Source organism: Heterodontus francisci, chromosome 17 (genome assembly GCF_036365525.1).
Source record: "Heterodontus francisci isolate sHetFra1 chromosome 17, sHetFra1.hap1, whole genome shotgun sequence".
Lineage (NCBI taxonomy): Eukaryota > Metazoa > Chordata > Chondrichthyes > Heterodontiformes > Heterodontidae > Heterodontus > Heterodontus francisci.
Window position 1 is genome coordinate 18,932,578 of NC_090387.1, and position 19,744 is coordinate 18,952,321.

At 44.7% G+C, this 19,744-nt stretch overlaps 1 protein-coding gene across 5 annotated transcripts in view; it reads left to right on the forward strand.

Moving 5' to 3' along the window:
* Positions 1 to 19,744, forward strand: part of gse1b (Gse1 coiled-coil protein b) — a 611,543-nt gene that overhangs the window by 301,110 nt on the left and 290,689 nt on the right. Inside the window, exon 1 of one of the 5 annotated variants that reach the window (XM_068049115.1) lies at positions 16,849 to 16,868. The exons of the other annotated variants lie outside the window; for them this stretch is intronic. The gene's annotated coding sequence lies outside the window, so the exon portion shown is untranslated. Of the gene's footprint in view, positions 1 to 16,848; positions 16,869 to 19,744 lie in introns of those variants that run through there. 5 annotated transcript variants of the gene reach the window in all.

A 19,744-nucleotide genomic window follows, 5' to 3' on the forward strand; every position in this document is an offset into this window, starting at 1 on the left:
CGGAGAGTCTGTCCATCATGTTCCAGTCCTCACTGGATACAGGTGTGGTGCTGGAGGATTGGAGAACTGCGAATGCTGTACATTTGTTTTAAAAGGGAGCGAGAGATAGACCAAATAATTACAGGCCAGATCAGTCTAACCTCAGTTGTGGGCAAATTATTGGAATCAATTCTGAGAGATGGAATAAATTGTCAAGGATGGTCAGCATGGATTCGTTAAGGGAAGATCTTGTCTAACTTAATAGAATTTTTTGAAGGAGTAACAAGGAGGATTGATGAAGGTATTGCAGTTGATGTGGTCTACATGGATTCTAGCAAGGCTTTTGACAAGGTCCCACATGGCAAACTGGTTAAAAAAAAAATCCCATGGGATCCAGGGAAGTGCAGCAAGATGGATACAAAATTGGCTCAGTGGCAGGAAACAAAGGGTAATTGTTGACTGGTGTTTTTGCGACTGAAAGGCTGTTTCTAGTGGCATACCGCAGGGCTCAGTATTAGGTGTCTTGCTTTTTGTGGTATATGTAAATGATTTGGACATAAATGTAGGGAGCGTGATCAAGAAGTTTGCAGACAACAGAAAAATTTGCCGTGTGGTTGATAGCGAGGAGGATAGCTGTAGACTGCAGCTCAATGGGCTGGTCAGATGGGCAGAAAAGTGGCAAATGGAATTCAACCTGGAGAAGTGTGAGGTGATGCATTTGAGGGGGTCAAACAAGGCAAAGGAATACACGATTAATGGGAAAATATTGAGAAGTGTCGAGGAAGTAAGGAACCTTGAAGTGAATGTCCACTGATTCATGAAGGTAGCAGGACAGGTCGATAAGATGGTTAAGAAAGCATATGGAATCCTTTCTTTTATTAGCGGCGGGTGTAGAATATAAGAACAGGGAGGTTATGCTGGAATGTAAAGATCATTAGTTAGGCCACAACTTGAGTACTGTGTGCAGTCCTGGTCACCTCATTACAGAAAGGATGTAATTACACTAGAGAGGGTACAGAGGAGATTTATGATGATGTTGCCAGGACTGGAAAAATGTGGCTATGAGGAAAGATTGGATAGACTGGGGGTTATTCCCCTTGGAACAGAGGAGGCTGAGAGGAGATTTGATTGAAATGTACAAAATTGTGAAGGGCCTGGATAGAATGGATGTGAAGGGCCTATTTAGCTTCACAGAGAGGTCAGTGCCAAGGAGGCATAGAATTAAAGTGATTGGTAGAAAGATTAGAGGGGAGATGAGGAAAAACTTTTTCACCCAGAGGGTGATAGGGGTCTGAAATTGACTGCTTGAAAGGGTTGTAGAGGCAGAAATCCTCAACTCATTTAAAAGGTGTCTGAGTATGCACCTCAAGTGCTGTAACCTGCAGGGCTACAGATCAAATGCTGGAAGGTGCGATTAGACTGGGTGACTCGTTTTTCAGCCAGCGCAGGCACGATGGGCCAAGTGGCCTCTTACTGTGCTGTAAACTTCCTATGATTCTCTGATAGCAATTGCAAATTGGGACTAAGAAGGATAATAACAATGCAAATAGATCTGTAAATGAATTACTCAGTATTACTGCAAACAGTCTTATTCTTGTACAGTTAGCATTCCTTTTGTTTTTTTAGCTTTTCAGCTTCACGACATGTACCTCTCACTAATGCAGTGCTTCCTTAAACAGTAGTAATACTCATGATACAATGACATGGCATATTTAGCTGTATTATCCTTTGGCTCAGGCTTTTCTGTTTCTTCACCCTCCCCATGAAACAAAAAGGAAGTGTTGTTGACTCTGTCTGTATGTCAGATAACTCAATGCCAGAATCTGTACAGTACTACATAATTTATAAGGTATTTACAGCATAACAGGTCCATGGCAGTGTTTATGCTCCACATTAGCCCCCACCCACCTACTGCAGGCCAGGATGTGCACTTTCCTGCAGGCCTGACTTCAGGTGTCCAAGCTTTTTGTCTTTTTGGGTTGGTTCAGGTGCAGAAAATAGATCCCTGCAGACAACACATGATGGTTCAGGGGAAAGCAGGAAGAGCCAAGTTCATGACACCATGGGTGGCTCTGCTGCACAGGAGGGGAGGAAGAAGAGTGGCAGGGCTATAGTGATCAGGGATTCAATCGTAAGGGGAACAGACAGGCGTTTCTGTGGCCACAAAAGAGACTCCAGGATGGTATGTTGCCTCCCTGGTGCAAGGGTTCAAGGATGTCTCTGAGCGGTTGCAGGGTATTCTGAGGGGGGAGGGCGAGTTGTCATTGTACATATCAGTACCAACGCATAGGTAAAAAAAGGGATGATGTCCTACAAGCTGAATATAGGGAGTTAGGATGAAAATTAAAAAGTAGGACCTCGAAGGTAGTAATCTCAGGATTACTACCAGTGCCAGGAGCTAGCGCGAGCAGAAATAGCAGGTGAGATGAATACATGGCTGGAGAAATGGTGTAGAGAGGAGGGATTCAGATTCCTGGGACATTGGGTCTGGTTCTGGGGAAGGTGGGACCAGTGCATGCTGGACGGGTTGTATCTGGGCAGGGCCTGGATCAGTTTCCTCGGGGGGAGGGGGGGTGTTTGCTCGTGCTGTCAGGGAGGGTTTAAACTGGAATGGCAGGGGGATGGGAATCTGAGCAGGGAGACAGCGGAGAGGGAAACAAGGATAGGAATGAAAAACAGAAAGGTAAGAAGCAAAATTGGAAGGCAGAGAAAACAAGGGTGAGAAACAAATGGGACCGTAGTGCAAAATAAAGCTAAGATGACTAACAATGTTCTAAAGAAAAGCTTAAAGGCATTGTGCCTTAATGCGCTGAGCATTTGCAATAAGGTAGATGAATTAACAGCGCAAAGAGATACAAACGGTTATGATTTAGTAGCGATTACGGAGACATGGCGTAAGGTGACCAAGGATGGGAACTAAACATCCAGGGGTATTCAGTATTTAGTAAGGAGAGGCAAAAAGGGAAAGGAGGAGTAGCATTGTGGAAGGATATTGGCTCGGAATGTGGAATCGGTATGGGTTGAGCTAAGAAACACCAAGGGCCAGAAAACGTTGGTGGGAGTTGTCTATAGGCCCCCAAACAGTAGTGGAAATGTAAGGGATGGCATTAAACAGGAAATTAGAGATGCATGCAATAAGGGTACAACTGTAATCATGGGTGACGTTAATCTACATATAGATTGGTCAAACTAAATTAGCAATAATACTGTGGAGGAGGATTTCCTGGAGTGTGTACGTGACATTTTGTTAGACTAATACGTTGAGGAACCAACTAGAGAACAGGCTATTCTGGACTGAGTGAGTGAGAAAGGATGAATTAACAATCTCATTGTGTGGGATCCCTTGCGGAGGAGCGACCATAACATGATAGAATTCTTCATGAAGATGGAGAGTGAAGTAGTTGAATCCAAAACTAGGGTCCTGAATCTAAATAAAGGAAACTATGAAGGTATGAGGCGCGAGTTGGCCATGGTAGATTGGGGAACTTTACTAAAAGGGTTGATGGTGGATAGGCAATGGATAATAAATACAGAACATATGCATGAATTACAACAATTATTCATTCCTGGCGCAAAAATAAAACCGGAAAGGTGGCTCAACCGTGGTTTACCAAAGAAATTAGGGATAGTATGAGATCCAAAGATGAGGCAGAGAAATTGCCTGAAAAAGCAGCAAGTCTGAGGATTGGGAGCAGTTTAGAATTCAGCAAAGGAGGACAAAGAGGTTGATTAAGTGGGGGAAATAGAGTATGAGAGTAAACTTGTGGGCGACATAAAAATTGACGGTAAAAGTTTCTATAAATATGTGAAGAGAAAACGATTAGTGAAGACAAATGTAGATCCATTACAATCAGAAATGGGGGAAATTATAATGGGGAAACAAAGAAATGGCAGAACAATTAAACACATACTTTGGTTCTGTCTTCACAAAGGAGTTCACAAATAACCTCCCAGAAATGTTAGGGAACCAAAGGTCTAATGAGAGGGAGGAACTGAAGGAAATCAGTATTAGCAAAAAATTGTGCTAGGAAAGTTAATGGGGTTAAAGGCTGACAAATCCCCAGGTCTTGATAATCTACATGCCAGAGTACTAAAGGTACTAAGTGGCTCTGGAAACAGTGGATGCAATGGTGGTCAACTTCCAAAATTCTATAGACTCTGGAACAGTTCCTACAGATTGGAGGATGGCAAATGTAACCCCACTATTTAAAAGAGGAGGGAGAGAAAAAACGGGAACTACAGACCAGTGAGCCTTACCTCAGTAGTGGGGAAAATGCTAGAGTCTGTTATAAAGGATGTGATAGCAGAACACCTGGAAAGCATAAACGGGATTGGACAAAGTCAGCATGGGTTTACGAAAGCGAAATCATGCTTAACAAATCTACTGGAGTTTTTTGAGGATGTAACTAGTAGAATAGATAAGGGAGAACCAGTGGATGTGGTGTATTTGGATTTTCAGAAAGCTTTTGATAAGGTCCCACATAAGAGGTTAGTGTGTAAAATTAAAGCACATGGGATTGGGGGTAATATACTGGCATGGATTGAGAATTGGTTGACAGACAGGAAACAAAGAGTAGGAATAAATGGGTCTTTTTCCAGGTGGCAGGCAGTGACTAAGTGGGGTACTGCAGGGATCAGTGCTTGGGCCCCAGCTCTTCACAATATATATTAATGACTTGGCTGAGGGAACCAAATGTAACATTTCCAAGTTTGCAGATGACGCAAAGCTAGAGGGGAAAGTGAGCTATGAGGAGGATGCAGAGAGGCTCCAATGTGATTTGGACAAGTTGGGTGAGTGGGCAAATGCATGACAGATGCAGTATAACGTGGATAAATGTGAGGTTATCCACTTTGGTTATAAAAACAGAAAGGCAGATTATTATCTAAATGGTAATAGATTGGGAAAGGGGGAGGTGCAACTAGACCTGGGTGTCCTTGTCCAGCAGTCACTGAAAGCAAACATTCAGGTGCAGCAAGCAATTAGGAAGGCGAATGGTATGTTGGCCTTCATTGCAAGAGGATTTGAGTACTGAAGCAAGGATGTCTTACTATAGTTATACAGGGCCTTGATGAGACCACATCTGGAGTATTATGTGCAGTTTTGGTCTCCTTATCTGAGGAAGGATGTTCTTGCCATGGAGGGAGTGCAAAGAAGATTTATTAGGCTGATTCCTTGGATGGCAGGATTGACGTAAGAGGAGAGATTTGGTCGACTAGGCTTATATTCACTAGAGTTTAGAAGAATGAGAGGGGATCTCATAGAAACCTATAAAATTCTAACAGGACTAGACAGGCTAGATGCAGGGAGGATGTTCTCGAAGGTCGGGGAGTCCAGAACCAGAGGTCACAGTCTCAGGATACGGGGTATGCCATTTAGAACCGATATGAGGAGAAATTTCTTCATTCAGAGGGTGGTGAACCTGTGGAATTCTCCACCGCAGAAGGCAGTGGAGGCCAAGTCATTAAGTATATTCAAGAAGGAAATAGATATATTTCTTAATGCCAAAGGGATCAAGGGATATGGGAAAAAAGCAGGAACAGGGTACTGAATTAGACGATAAGCCATGATCTTTTTTGAATGGCGGAGCAGGCTCGAAGGGCCGAATGACCTACTCCTGCTTCTATTTTCTATGTTTCTATGTTTATAAGTCCTTTTTCACTTTAATCTACATGTAACTCATGTTGCTGATACAGATCCTGTGATTTGATTTAGGGCTTATCCCTCAGTGAGGCAATAATGCTGAGATAGCCCTTTACAAACCTCCAGTCCTACAGAATGCAAACAGTGCAAACCAGCAACCAAAAAGCACAAATGAAACGGAGCTCCTCGGACTGCGAAGGGTCATAGGTTACCCAATAGACAATTGAGGAAGGTCACTAAGTAGTTATTTTAGCAGAGGAGCAATTGACAATGTCATTGTGTCACCAATCATACTCATTACATGTCTGTGTTTATAAATATTACAACCATTTCAAAATGTCTAGGGAGATGCCTTGTTTAGATCTACTGAGAAACTGGCATTTTCAATTCCTTAAGGAGTTCTTGTGCAATGCTGAGGTATTTAGGCAGCAAATAGCGCTATGGTCTGATGGCAGACTTTCATGGGAAACCTGCCTTAACAACGCCCTATTGAAATAAATCTCCAAGTATTCATTCAAAAGTGAGAATGTATCGACAGTGTTGTTCTGGGATCAATTGCCTGAAAATGTAAATAATCGTTTGAGGCCCTTTTCCTGCAAGGGTGGTCAGATGTTCCATCCCACATGTCGAGAATATGTGAGTCCTGCCTGAAGCCTGACCAGGTTAGTTTATTTTGCTCACCTGCTCACCTTGGCACAGGGGCATACAGTGGATGACGTTTGTGAAGATCTGGCAACGGTGGTAGTGATGGTAATAACCATCTAACAGTTGAGAGGTATTATATCCAAGCCATGAACAAAGTCCACGTGTGTGAGAGAGAGAAAAATCTTCATTCCCCCAATATTGTCTTGACCTCTTGTGTTGTTTCACAGCCCTTGGGCTCATCTCCCAGGGAACTGTTGCAGTTAAAACATTGAATGCCATTCACTCACCCCAAAGGACAACTGATGTCGCTCACTCCAGTGTTTGGTTGTGGAGGACCCACAGGTCCTCAGATGGGAGCTTGTAATCTGAGTTGATCCATCGGTGACTGTGAAAAAGGCAGGACAGTTCCCAGCAATGAGAGGAAGTCAGATTGCAGATCAAACCCCTATATCAGTCTCGCACTCCTTCCTAGTGCCCAGTTCTGCAACAATCACAAGCTATCACATTGAGCAGTTTAACATAACTACTGAAAAAAAGCAAAACGGTCGAGGTAACCCCAGGAACAAACAAATCAAGCTTTATTTCATGATTAATAGATCAATCGAGGAAGTGAAGTTTAAGAATTGCAGACCGTAATCTGATCAAAGGGTTTAAATGGGACTCGTGCAACAAAAGAACAAGTTACACCATCTGAAATTCGTTGATTAGATTAAAGTTCTTTAAACTGCTCATTAACCTCCGTCCAAAATCCCAAACCTGTCATTCATTCTCTTTCCTGGTGCTGACAGATTTGCTTTCTCCAGCAGTTTCAGTTCACAGCGTGCTCGTCTCCACTACATTCAATGCATTAAAGGTTAGCATCAGAAGCCATAAGCAATAGCAGCGTGTGTGCGTGCGTATGTGTGTGTGTGTGTGTGTGAGTGCGTGCGTGCGTGTGTGTGTGTGCGTGCGTGTGTACATTTGAGATCTCAGCCTGACCATTGCCATCGCAATGGCTGGCTGGGGAATACATGACCATAGTTTAAAATGCACCATCTCCTCCCACTGTGAACCTGTTTCAGCATCACTGCACTGTGAGAATGCACATGAGGAATAGAGCAAGAATTCCCTGTCACCCAGTCTTCCACCAGTGTGCCTTACTTTGAAGGAAATGTGCATAAAACAGGTGCAATACAGCAAAAAATAAATAGCAACGTGTGGAGAAAGCATTATAACAAAGATTGTGAGAAGAAAGAATTTGCAATTTATGTAGCTCCTTTCATGTCCTCCGGCCGTCTAAAGTGCTGTACTGTCAATGAACTACTTTTGTTGTGTTGTCACTGTTGTGAGGATGGCAGATTCTTCACAGGCGAAGATCATGTGAAGGCTTGTCTCTGTGGTATGATCGTTGGTGACTGAAGAGGCCAATTCTTGATCTGCAGGCTCTTAAGCAGTTGGGGCACAAGAACTCCTGGTTTGGAGGGGCTCTGGTATAAGATGAATCTTCCATTAGCTCTGCCTTTCTTCAGCAGCCTCACGTCTGTTTCGAACTTGTAGACTGCTTTCCTGGTTGTTGCGCGTCAGCTGTCTGTAGCCTCCTGGTCCAACACCCATTGGTCAATATTAGCCAGATAGAGCTGTCTTTTCAGCTGATCTTTGAAGATCAGGTACACCTCGATCTCGCTTAGTTCATCATAAGGCACTGCTTTTGGCATTCTGGAATCCTCCCTGCGTGACAGATGTCCTGCCCAGCGCAAATGACCTTGTAAGAGAATGCATTCAATGCTGGGAATATTGGCTTTGTTGAGGACTTCATTGTCTGTGATGTAGTCCTGCCATTTAAGTTAAATATAGCAGCCAATTAGTGCACAACGAGGTTTCACAAAAAGCAAATGCAGGGAAATGACCAGTTAGTTTGTTTTGGGGATGTTGGTTAAAGGATAAACATTTGCCTGGAGAATTCACCTGGATTTCAAAGAGCAGCCAGGCCCTCGATTTAATGTCTCATCCAAAAAAACAGCTTCTTTGATAATGCAGCATTCCCACAATTGTGTACTGAGCTCTCAACCTAGCCGAGGAGTGGGGCTTGAACACACAGCCTGCTTGCTTGGGTGTTAGTTTAGTTTTGTTTAGAGATACAGCACTGAAACAGGCCCTTCGGCCCACCGAGTCTGTGCCTACCATCAACCACCCATTTATACTAATCCTACACTAATCCCATATTCCTACCACATCCCCACCTGTCCCTATATTTTCCCTACCACCTACCTATACTAGGGGCAATTTCTAATGGCCAATTTACCTATCAACCTGCAAGTCTTTGGCATGTGGGAGGAAACCGGAGCACCCGGAGGAAACCCACGCAGACACAGGGAGAACTTGCAAACTCCACACAGGCAGTACCCGGAATTGAACCCGGGTCGCTGGAGCTGTGAGGCTGCGGTGCTAACCACTGCGCCACTGTGCCGCCCTAGTGTTGCCATCCAGCCTCTGAGGTGTTCCCAGTAGTTCATTTGATAAGTGCCCTTGAACTATACATATGAGGAAGACAGAAGTTTGATGTGGTCTGTGACGGCCTAACTGAGCTCCATCTGGTTGGCAGTAGGGCTCCACCAATATTGGTGACTCCTGTGAGAAATATTGCTTGATTGGCCATCAAGTGAGGAAAGCATTGGTGTCAGCTGTCACTGTGATTGAATAACCCGCTGGCAATTTGACTGTGGGGGCATCGCAGCAGAGCCCAATAAAGAATGGCCACTTGGTGGAGGTGCATGATGCCTACTGGTGTCTGTGGCACCATGTATCGGGGAGAAGAGGAATAAATTGGTTAAAAATAGAATGGAGGTTGTTTAAGGAGAGGGAAGAATAAAATTCAGATCGACAATGAATGAGCCAGATTCCGCTGAAGCATTGCACTCCTGCTGTTTGATTCCACTTGCAAATAACACTCCCTCATCGTTCGCAAGCAAACAACTCAATCTGAAGTACGTTTTTTGAAGTGTAGTCACTGTTGTAGGGAAATGTGGCAGCCAATTTATAATCAGCGAGATTCCACAAGGAGTAAAGAAATAAGTCATCAGATCATCTGTTTTAAATGTTGGTTAAGGGATAAATGTTGGGTGGAAACTCCTGTTCTTCAAACAGTGCCATGGGATCATTTACACCCACCTGAGAGGGCAGGCAGGACCTCAGAATTGTTACTCTAGATTATATGCACAAATCCCTGGCGTGGGGCTTGAACCCAGAACCTTCTGATTTAAAAGCAAGGGTGCAACCCACTGAGCCACAGGCACAGAACTCGTGCCCTGAGTCCACAGTTAGAGCATTTGTTTATTTATGTGGCAGGACAGACACAGAGGCAACATTCCACTGGCTCTGGCTGATTAGCAGTGGTGGGGAGTTGCACTAAGAGCTGTTTTTCCTTGCTTTGGACCGAGAATCACCGAGCGAGGGCTGTTTCTGGGAATCTCACTGAGTCGCTGTGAACATTTCCTTCCTCTCTCAGCTGCGCCTGCACCTCTAACCAAACCACTTGTGATCTGCAGGCTGAATCTTCTCAACAGTAAATGTTTGCAAGCTACGTATTAGTTCCACCTTGCAGTAGCTGGTTTGCTGTGACTTTCAAAGTTGTACAGCATCCCCCTGCAAGCAGAGGTCAGGAGCCATGAGAAGAGTCAACCATTTCTCATTTTGATTTACTGTGGGGGAAATGAGGGAAATGGTTCTCTTGGGTGACGCACTTCCCCGTCCTGTGGAATAGTTTTTGCCGCAGAAACCAAGTTGGTCACAGCTATGATCTGTAATCTGTGCTTAATTGGTTGATCTCAGCCGGGGGGGCAGCAAAGCATGTTCCAGTTGCCCTCGGGATCCCCATGCTTGGGAGGGCGCTATTCGACCAAGTGTGTCGCTCTGATTGCTATCCAGGGAGCCCTGCTGAGAAATGTGCATGGAGATTGGGTGACAACAGGATCGTGTTTGAATGTGAAGCTGTCCAAGGTGGAGCTACATCCCCTGTAACTTCGCTGAATAGTTACCAGGCACTGATTCACAAAACAAACTCAGACATATGGGCATAGATTAACAATAGAAATTCCAATGTTCTCCTGACTGACCTCCCATTCTCTTTCTTGTGTTCAGATCCCTCCATGGTCTTGCCCCCTCCATATCTCTTTAACTTCCTGCTACCCTCTGAGAACTCTGTGTTCCTCCAATTCCGGCCTCTTGCACATTCCTGATTGTCTTCAATCTTCCATTGGCTGCCATGCCTTCAGTTGTTTAGACCCTAGGCTCTGGAATTCAGTCCCTAAACCTCTCCCTGTCTCTCTCATATCTCCCCCTGCCCCCACGTCTAAGACACTCCTTAAAACCTGCCTCTGTGACCAAGCTTTTGGTCACCTGTTCTTCTTCTTCTTCCTCTTTGGCCTTCTTGTCTCGAGAGACAATGGGTAAGCGTCTGGAGGTGGTCAGCGGTTTGTGGAGCAGCACCTGCAGTGGCTATAAAGGCCAATTCTAGAGTGACAGTCTCTTCCACAGGTGCTGCAGATAAAATTGGTTGTCGGGGCTGTTACACAGTTGGCTCTCTCCTTGCGCTTCTGACTTTTTTCCTGCCAACTGCTAAGTCTCTTCGATTCGCCACGCTTTAGCCCCGCCTTTATGGTTGCCTGCCTGCTCTGGCGCTCGCTGGCAACTGACTCCCACGACTTGTGATCAATGTCACAGGACTTCATGTCGCGCTTGCAGACATCTTTAAAGCGGAGACAAGGACGGCCGGTGGGTCTGATACCAGTGACGAGCTCGCTGTACAATGTGTCCTTGGGGATCCTGCCATCTTCCATGCGGCTCACATGGCCAAGCCATCTCAAGCGCCGCTGGCTTTGTAGGGTGTATATGCTGGGCTTGTTGGACTTTAGTGTTGGAGATACGGTCCTGCCACCTGATGCCAAGGATCCTCCGGAGGCAGCGAAGATGGAATGAATTGAGACGTCGCTCTTGGCTGACATACGTTGTCCAGGCCTCGCTGCGTTAGAGCAAGATACTGAGGACACAGGCTTGATACACTTGGACTTTTGAGTTCTGTGTCAGTGCGCCATTTTCCCACACTCTCTTGGCCAGTCTGGACATAGCAGTGGAAGGCTTCCACTGCTATGTCACCTGTTCTAATATCTTCTTATGTAGCTTAGTGCCAGATTTAGTTTGATAATACTCCTGTGATGTTCCATGGCATGTTTTACTACGTTAAAGGCACTATATGAATGTATGTTGTTGCTGTAGTAGTAGTAGGACTTAAAAAGCCTGCTTTCCAAAAGGTATTTGATATGGTGCCACATAAAAGGTTATTACACAAGATAAGAGCTCATGGTGCTGGGGGTGATATATTAGCATGGGTAGAGGATTGGCTAAATAACAGAAAACAGAGTCAGGATAAATGGGGCAATTTCAGTTTGGTTAACTGTAACTAGTGGAGTGCCACAGGGATCAGTGCTGGGACTTCAACTATTTGCGATCTGTATTAATGACTTGGATGAAGGGACGACCGAGTGTATTGTAGCCAAATCTGCGGATGATACAAAGATAGGTGGCAAAGCAAGTTGTGAGGAGGACACAAAGTGTCTGCAAAGAGATATAGATAGGTTAAGTAAGTGGGCAAAAATTTGGCAGATGGCATATAATGTGGAGAAATGTGAGGTTGTCCACTTTGGCAGGAAGAATAGAACAGTGGAATATTATTTACCAGGAGAGAGACTGAAGAATGCTGTGGTACAGAGGGATCTGGGTATCCTTGTTGATGAATCACAAAAAGTTAACATGCAGGTACAGCAAGTAATTAGGAAGGCAAATGGAATGTTGGCATTTATTGCAAGCGGGATGGAGTATAAAAGTCAGGAAGTCTTGCTACAAGTGTACAGGGCATTAGTGAGACTGCACCTAGAGTACTGCATACAGTTTTGGTCTCCTTACTTAAGGAGGAATATACTTGCATTGGAAGCAGTTCAGAGAAGGTTCACTAGGCTGATTCCTGGGATGAAAGGGTTGTCTTATGAGGAAAGATTAAGCAGGTTGGGCCTATACTCATTGGAGTTTAGAAGAATGAGAGGTGATCTTATTGAAACGTCTAACATTCTGAGGTGGGGAGGGCTTGACAGGGTGGATGCTGAGAGGATGTTCCCCTTGTGGGGGAACTAGGGGGCACAGTTTCAAAATAAGAGGTCTCCCTTTTAAGGCAGAGATGAGGAGGAATTTCTTCTCTCAGAGGATCATTAATCTTTGGAATTCTCTTCACCAGAGAGCAGTAGAGGCTGGGTCATTGAATCTATTCACGGCTGAATTAGACAGATTTTTGATCTACAAGTGAGTCAAAGGTTATGGGTGCAGTCAAGAAAGTGGAGCTAAGGCCACAATCAGATCAACCATGATCTTACTGAATGACAGAGCAGGCTCAAGGAGCTGAGTGGCCTACTCCTGCTCCTATTTCTAATGCTCTTATGTTCTTATGACATGCCCTGTCTAGTCTTGTGAGAAATGACCACTTGAGAAAGTATATGGCACTAAGCTACATAAGAAGATATTAGAACAGGTGACATAGCTTCAGGAGGCTGCGGACTGAGGAGGTACTCCACCCCGAAAAATATTCCACTTCTCATTGTCTGTTTTGTGGCTCTATTTGTTTCCCTACATGATGGACCCCAGCAGATTTCCCAAAAGGGAACAAATGAATATTTAAAATGAAAAGGAAGGATTAAAGCTCATTTAACGACAACTCTTCAAAAACACACACGCAAAATGAATGTGTTTCTCTGAAGACGTTAGTGCAAGATGTTATTTGCAATATTTAACAATTCAGCTTCACATTGCTGAGAACTGATGCCTTTTCTTTTCACTCAACTAAGTAAGGCTAGTTGAGGTTTAAACTTGAGGTCTGATGGAGTCTTAAGTATATAAAGATTTAGATATATATTATACTGAAAAGGTGCTTGATGCAGCCTGGCCTGGGTGGGTGAATAACCCTGCTTCTGTGGTTGTACGATGCTGGGCACAGATATAGTTAGTGACTGCTGTTGACAGATGTTGTGGCGAATTGCTCACAATGCCTCAAACAGGCTGAGTCACTTTCTGAGAAATCAGAAACCGAGAGCTGTAGCCAGACACAGCTCTTCAGGAAGTGGTTGACTGCGGAATTCCATCTCTCTCCCCCTCTAGTTCACGGCCTTATCTCAGAGAAGACAAGTATGCTTTAGGGGAGTTTTTTTCTCTTTTTCTTGTTCTCCTAAGGGTGTTAGAGAGTTCAGCTTGCTCTTTCACTAGAACTTCTGTAGATCAGTTTGCAGGGCTCAAACAGCTTTCGCATCTGCTGCTCGATAATGGATTGCATGGATCAAAGATGGAAACCTTTTAAACTTGGTGAGTCAATCAGCGTGGCTTAAAACAACACTTCAGAAGGGAAAGCACTCACCTTGCGTCTACCAGCTGGAGTGCCTCCAAATTCTTTATCGATCCGAAAGCTGCTGGTTTCTTTGCTGGCGGAGAGTAGCTCTTTGCTTGGCCAGTGCCTTCGTTTTTGGTGTTTCTGCCGCTGACTGTCCAAGAAGCTGACCGTTGTCAGCGCACAGTAGAAGGTAGATAGTCTGCCAGCGGGGCTACAGAAATGAGTTGATTATAGCTAAGACTTGTGCTGTGTTGAGAGAGTGTAGTAAATGTCGAAATGTTACAGGGCCATGTGAGGACATGCTTACAGCGTTTGGAAAGTAGTCTGCGCTGTACTGGTTTGAGTTCACGGGCACCTATGTTCGATTGTGTACTTTGGGATAGAGTTTCCACTTTGGGAGCAAGCTGCGCCCAAAATTGTGCCATTTTCAAAAGTGTTTGCTTCCTCAAGTTTCTGCTGAAACTCATTTGCACATCACTGAATGCAAAATCTGCCATGAACCAGCGAAAATGGGCAGCTTTTTAAAATGTAGTATAAGATGTTGCTTGAAAAATAATCCTTAATATATTTAAAACTGGTAACTTGGTGCAGTTTGATTAACACACCTCATATCACAAAAAAAGCTCTTTTCATCAAAGTGTCTAGAGCACCACCTGTGAGTAACTTGATTTTAAATGACTGAAAATGACTTCTGAAAAATATATATAGAACCATCTGCCCATTATATTAGGGTACCAGGGTCAGTTTCTTAGTAAATTTTTAAAAAATTACTTTGAAAGCTTTTAAAGCCTGTCTATTAAGTGTACCGAAAAGAATCAGTGTAATTTTTAGAGCCTCCTCGAAGGCTGATAAATGGGCACAATTAGCGGAAAGTTGTAATGATGATTAATTCAATCTGGGGGTGTGGCCAGTTTTGTGGGCGGGGCCTACGCCTCGGGCAATTTTTTTTTAAACCAGCGCAAAATATTGTGGAAAGTTGAGTTGTGCTGAACGGAATTCATGGTTAAAACCCTGGGATCTTCTGTGCTGAAGAAAAGCAACGTAACCAAGCGGAATCTCCACCCCTTTGTGTTTTTAAAAATCTGTTGGAGAATGAAATGTTGGAAAGAAAGACTTGCAGTTAAATAGCACCTGTCACGAACTCAGCATGCCCCAATGCACTTTACAGCCAATTGAGTGCATCTTTGAAGTGTAGTCGTTGCTGTCATATAGGAAATGTGGCAGCCAATTTGTGTACAGAAAGACCCCACAAGCAACACTGTGATGATGACCAGATCGTCTGTTTTTAGGTGTGGCCCGAGGGATAAATATTGGCCTGGGAGAACTTCTCTGCTTTTCGAATAGTGCCATGGAATCATCCACCTGAGAAGGTAGATGGGGCCTCAGTTTAATGTCTGAACGAAACCGCTGCCAACAAAGCAGCACTCTTTCAGTCCTGCACTGGGGTGCCTGCTGGGCTTTTGTGCTCAAGTCCGTGATGTCACCAAGATATATGTGGATGAGCGCATAATTGATGGTCAGCGTGGTTTTCAGAAAGGGAAGACCAATCAGCATTGACTTCTTAAGGAAACCACCTCCCAAGGGGTCATTGAAAAGCCCTGTGATGGAGTGTACCTGGACTACTGGTAATGTGTTGTTACGGCCAGGCGAGGAAGGGGTCTCTGGCTCCCCTCCTGTTTGACTGCAAGAGGGTTTATTTCTATTAAACAGTGGTTGTGCTCACCACCTCAGTGAGTGTTTTACCTTTTTCCCTTACTGTGATCGTGAAAAAAACAATCGGACAGGTTTTCTTGAGTTTAAGCAAGAGAGAGCTAAGTTTACTATACTTAACACTCTAACCTGATTTAAAAGTACTAAAAAAATGCTACACATTCAAGTACACATTCACACAAGAATCACACACATAAATAGATTACAAAGTGGAAAGTAGGGTTTTTGGTTGGATTAAAGTCCAGAATAAATAAAAGTTAAATAAACAGTTTGAGGTTAGATGATTCAGTGATTGTCTGGTGGGAGTTGTACTCTTGAAGTCCTTGGTTGGTCAAAGTGCACTTTGGCTGGCCTGCTTTTCTCAGTGTTTTCTTGAAGGCAGAATTGTAGTTGGCTCTCTTCCCCTGGTCTCTGGCTGTAGCAGTCTGTAGGCTTGGAGGGTCCACAGTCGCAGATGGTTTTCAGGCTTGATGTTTTCTGGATAAAGAGAGAGAAAGAAAGGGAAGCCCACAGCTTTCTCTGCTGCTGAAGTCTCAATTTCTGCATGTCTTCTCTGAGTGTTTTTTTAGAGATGGACAGACGGTCACATGGTTCTGTCAATCCCGTTTGTTTTTAATGAGGCCCTAAGTCTAAAAGCCAAAAGCTCTCACAGGTGGGATTGTCAGTTTGTCCCCTGGAGGAACACCTCCACTTATGAATGCCTCAGGATGACTTTGCGTGTCCCGCTAACGAGGATGATGTGATTTATCTACTCAGTTAGTCAAAGCATTGTTCTGTTTGGGCTTCTTGTTAGACTTTTGTCTCCAGTTCAGTCTCCTGGTATTTCAGATGCAAATTGCAGTGACCATCTTGGCTGCTAGTTTATTAAAAGTTAACTGTAGGATTTTTTCCCCATTGAAAGTCTAATGTAAGCTTCCAACCGATGAAAGTAATATTTCTCATTTGGCATATGGGGTTTTCTTGATAGTATGTAAATACTGAATGTGGTTAAGCAATTAACTGAGCGAGGTCACTTCCAGAAATCACAAACAGAAACCCGGGACAATTGTTCCTCTCTAATCCAAGGACTCTTGAGGCCAATTGTACAGTTTGAACCATCGTCCCTTCTGAGAACTTCTAATTCAGCACAGAAATGGGATCAAACTGGAATCTCCCTTGCTGATGGAGCTCAGTGACTCATTGGATAAACTTTTTGAGCTATTGGTTGAACTGTTGGGAGGGGAGACTGACTTACTTCAAAGTCTACCAAAGATCGTTGTTACTTTAAGCAATAACTTTGTAGCTTGATGTCGCCATTCTTGAGCTACACTGACATCCCTTTCTGTCTTCTCAGCATCATCGATGCAGATGGGAGTTTGAAAGGAGGAAAAGCTGTTGCGAAAATTGAATTGCTGTCAACAATTGGCGGAGGGAATGAGATTGGCGTTGGAATCATGACAGGGAACCCCCTCCAATTCCCGGGAACATTAATCTACTTTAAGTTCTAGTGAGGTGAGCTGGTATAAAAGTGAAGAGTGAAGTAGGGGTAGATATCCATTTAGTGGGCTGAATTTTATGAGCCCCCCTCAGGATGGGAAAAGAGGCAGTGGGGGGGTCATAGAATTTGCAGGGGACCGAGTGCCCGTTGCCTTCCCGATGACTTCCAATTTAGTCCGGGATGGGGAAGGCCGTTCTCGGCCTTCCAGCCCCAGGCCAATTGATGCCCTAAAGTGGCCAATTGATGGCCACAAGGACCTCTTCCCACCTGCACCTCAATTTTATAGAAGGTGGAGGTGCCCACCGCCGCAGGGAGTACCTGGCGGCCTCCTGGCGGGGTCAGGAGGTCCCTCCTTTAGGGGAAATCCAGGGCCCCCGGAGGACAACCCCAGCAATGATCGCTGCCCTACCCCCACTCTTCCCCAGGAGGACCCCTTCCCACCCTCAATAACCCCACCCCCCACCCTGTCACCGGGGTCTGCCTGAATGGCCCCAGCGACCTTGACCCCCCCTCACCTCTCCCGTGTTTTCTCTCTCCTCGATGCTGCAGGGCCTTCTGCAGTACCGGCAGTTGTCATCGCTCCTAGAGGCTGAGGAGCTGCCAGCCTTCCGATTGGTCAGCAGCTGTTGGAGGTGGGAGCTCCTCCCTTAAAGGGACCGAGTCCCCAACAGCAGGCAGTTAATTGGAATTGCAAAGGGATCTGACAGAGGGCCGCAGCAGTGTCTCCCTCCACCTTCTGGTCCATGGCCAGGACCCTCATTTTCAGAACAAAATCCAACCCAAGGCTTTCAAGAAGTCTCAGTGGCTGTGAGGACAGGAAGTGACATTAGACCCTGCCCTGAGCCCAGGCCTCTCTGCTTCGAGTTTGGCAGGTACAATTGATGAGGTGTATACCATTTTGTGCCTCACTCTCTGAATGTGTTTGCTAATTCCCTTTCCTAATTCTTGCTGGGATTTGATTCCATGTGCATTAGCTTTCACCTGGTACTTTTCCACAGTGTCCATTCTTCTGGCGTGGACTTAGATAATGAGTATGGCAGGAATATTTGATTAAGGCGGGCCTCCCTGTTTTGTATAGCTCATTAGAAATTGCATTTAACCAATCAATCTTTATGGTGAGAAGTCCTTTTTGGACTTCAACAAAATTGAGAGGAAAAAAAAGTTTGGACCTGCTCTGTAGTAGTTGGTACCACAGCAGATGTACCATCGGTAGCCATTCCAGCTTTAACAGACAGGCAGCATGACAGAAATTAAAGTGAGGTTTGGGCACAGGCTGTTGGAAATTTTCATGGCAAGTCCGTGATGCCAGCATGGTGCCCCTTGATATCAAGTAATGAGAATGCTGAGCCCCTCGTTGTTTTGTAGAGGGGCACTGTACTGAGGGATTTTTCATGCAGGCTCAGTTCCTTGATGGGTGAATGCAGATAATTCAGGAGTGGTCAGGCATTGTTAGTTTAACGCAGTGGCTTCCAGTTTCTACGGCAGCTGAAGATTTCAGTCATAGGAAGTGGCTGCTGAAGGAGTGGGCAAAGTGGGTAAGAGCTTACCTGTATTTTGCCACTATTATCGTACTAATGGCACATTGGAGCAAAATGCACATTGCCAGAGATCAATAGGAATCAGGATTGGAGCCTATACTTAATGGCAATCTCAGCTGTGGGGTCATGAGGAGCAGTGCAATTGAGGCTAAGCACTTTTGAGTGGAAATCGGAGGGAGAGTCATCGCAGACAGCTCACATCCATCTCTCTGGAACCTGGTTAGAGAGCTGCGTAGGCAGAGACTTCAGAACAGGTTATCATACTCGCCTGTTGAGATGTGAAACGAATAAGTGAAGGGAAGAAAGTAAGTGAGAGACCATTGCTAAGCAAAATGATGAGGTGGCTTATGGGAAGAGAATTCCCTTACAACATGTCTGCTTCCTATTAGTACTGGGAGTGGGACATTGTCAGAACTGTTCGATTGAATTATAGTCTTCTAATCCACTATCAACCATATCCAGATGCCAATAAATTGCAGCCCTGTATTAGAATTTGTGCACTTATCTTTCATTTTCATTGTATTACACTGTATGTTGTCTTCGTATTTATTGTCTGGAGTTTTATCTCAAATGCCAGTTTGCACAGATTGAGTACCTCATTCTTTGCCAGGACCATTTATGCTGCAGCTTGATGAAAGGGTGGAGTGGAGCAATGCATGCCAGGATGGTTCCAGGTTCTGTTATCTGTTTATTGATGTGAGTTGGAATTTGGTCTCAGCTGGCTCAGTTGGTAGTGTTCCTGCCTCTCAGTCAGAAGGTTTGTGTGTTCAAATCCTCTTGCAAAGACTTGAGAACAAAATTTCAGCGGACACTCCCAGTGTAGTACTGAGGGAGTGCTGCACTGTCAGAGGTGCCATCTTTTGGATGAGATGTTAAACTGAGGCCCTGTTGGCATTTCAAGCGGATGTGAAAGATCCCATGGTGCTATTTCAAAAAAGAGCAGCAGAGTTGTCCCTGATGTCCTGGCCAATATTTATCCCTCAACTAACATCACTTTTTTAAAAAAAAGGAATATCTAGTCATTATCACATTGCTGTTTGTGGGAGCTTGCTGTCGCGTTTCTTACAATACAGCAGTGGTTTTACTTCAGAAGTATATCATTGGCTGTAAAACGCTTTGGGATGTCCTGAGGTCATGAAAGGCACCATCTGGGCGAGCAGAGGAGGAAATGCTGGCTTTGTTGGGTGCGTGCAACCAGCCGCAGTTTTGCCAAGCCGCAATTCAGTGGCCTTCCTCTGTGGCACGAATGCCTCAGCGTCGATTTGTCTGCATGCCTGAGTAAGCTAGAAGTCTTTTTATGTACTGTACTTAGTGGAAATTACAGATGAACCTAGTGTGTGGTGTGGGCTCCA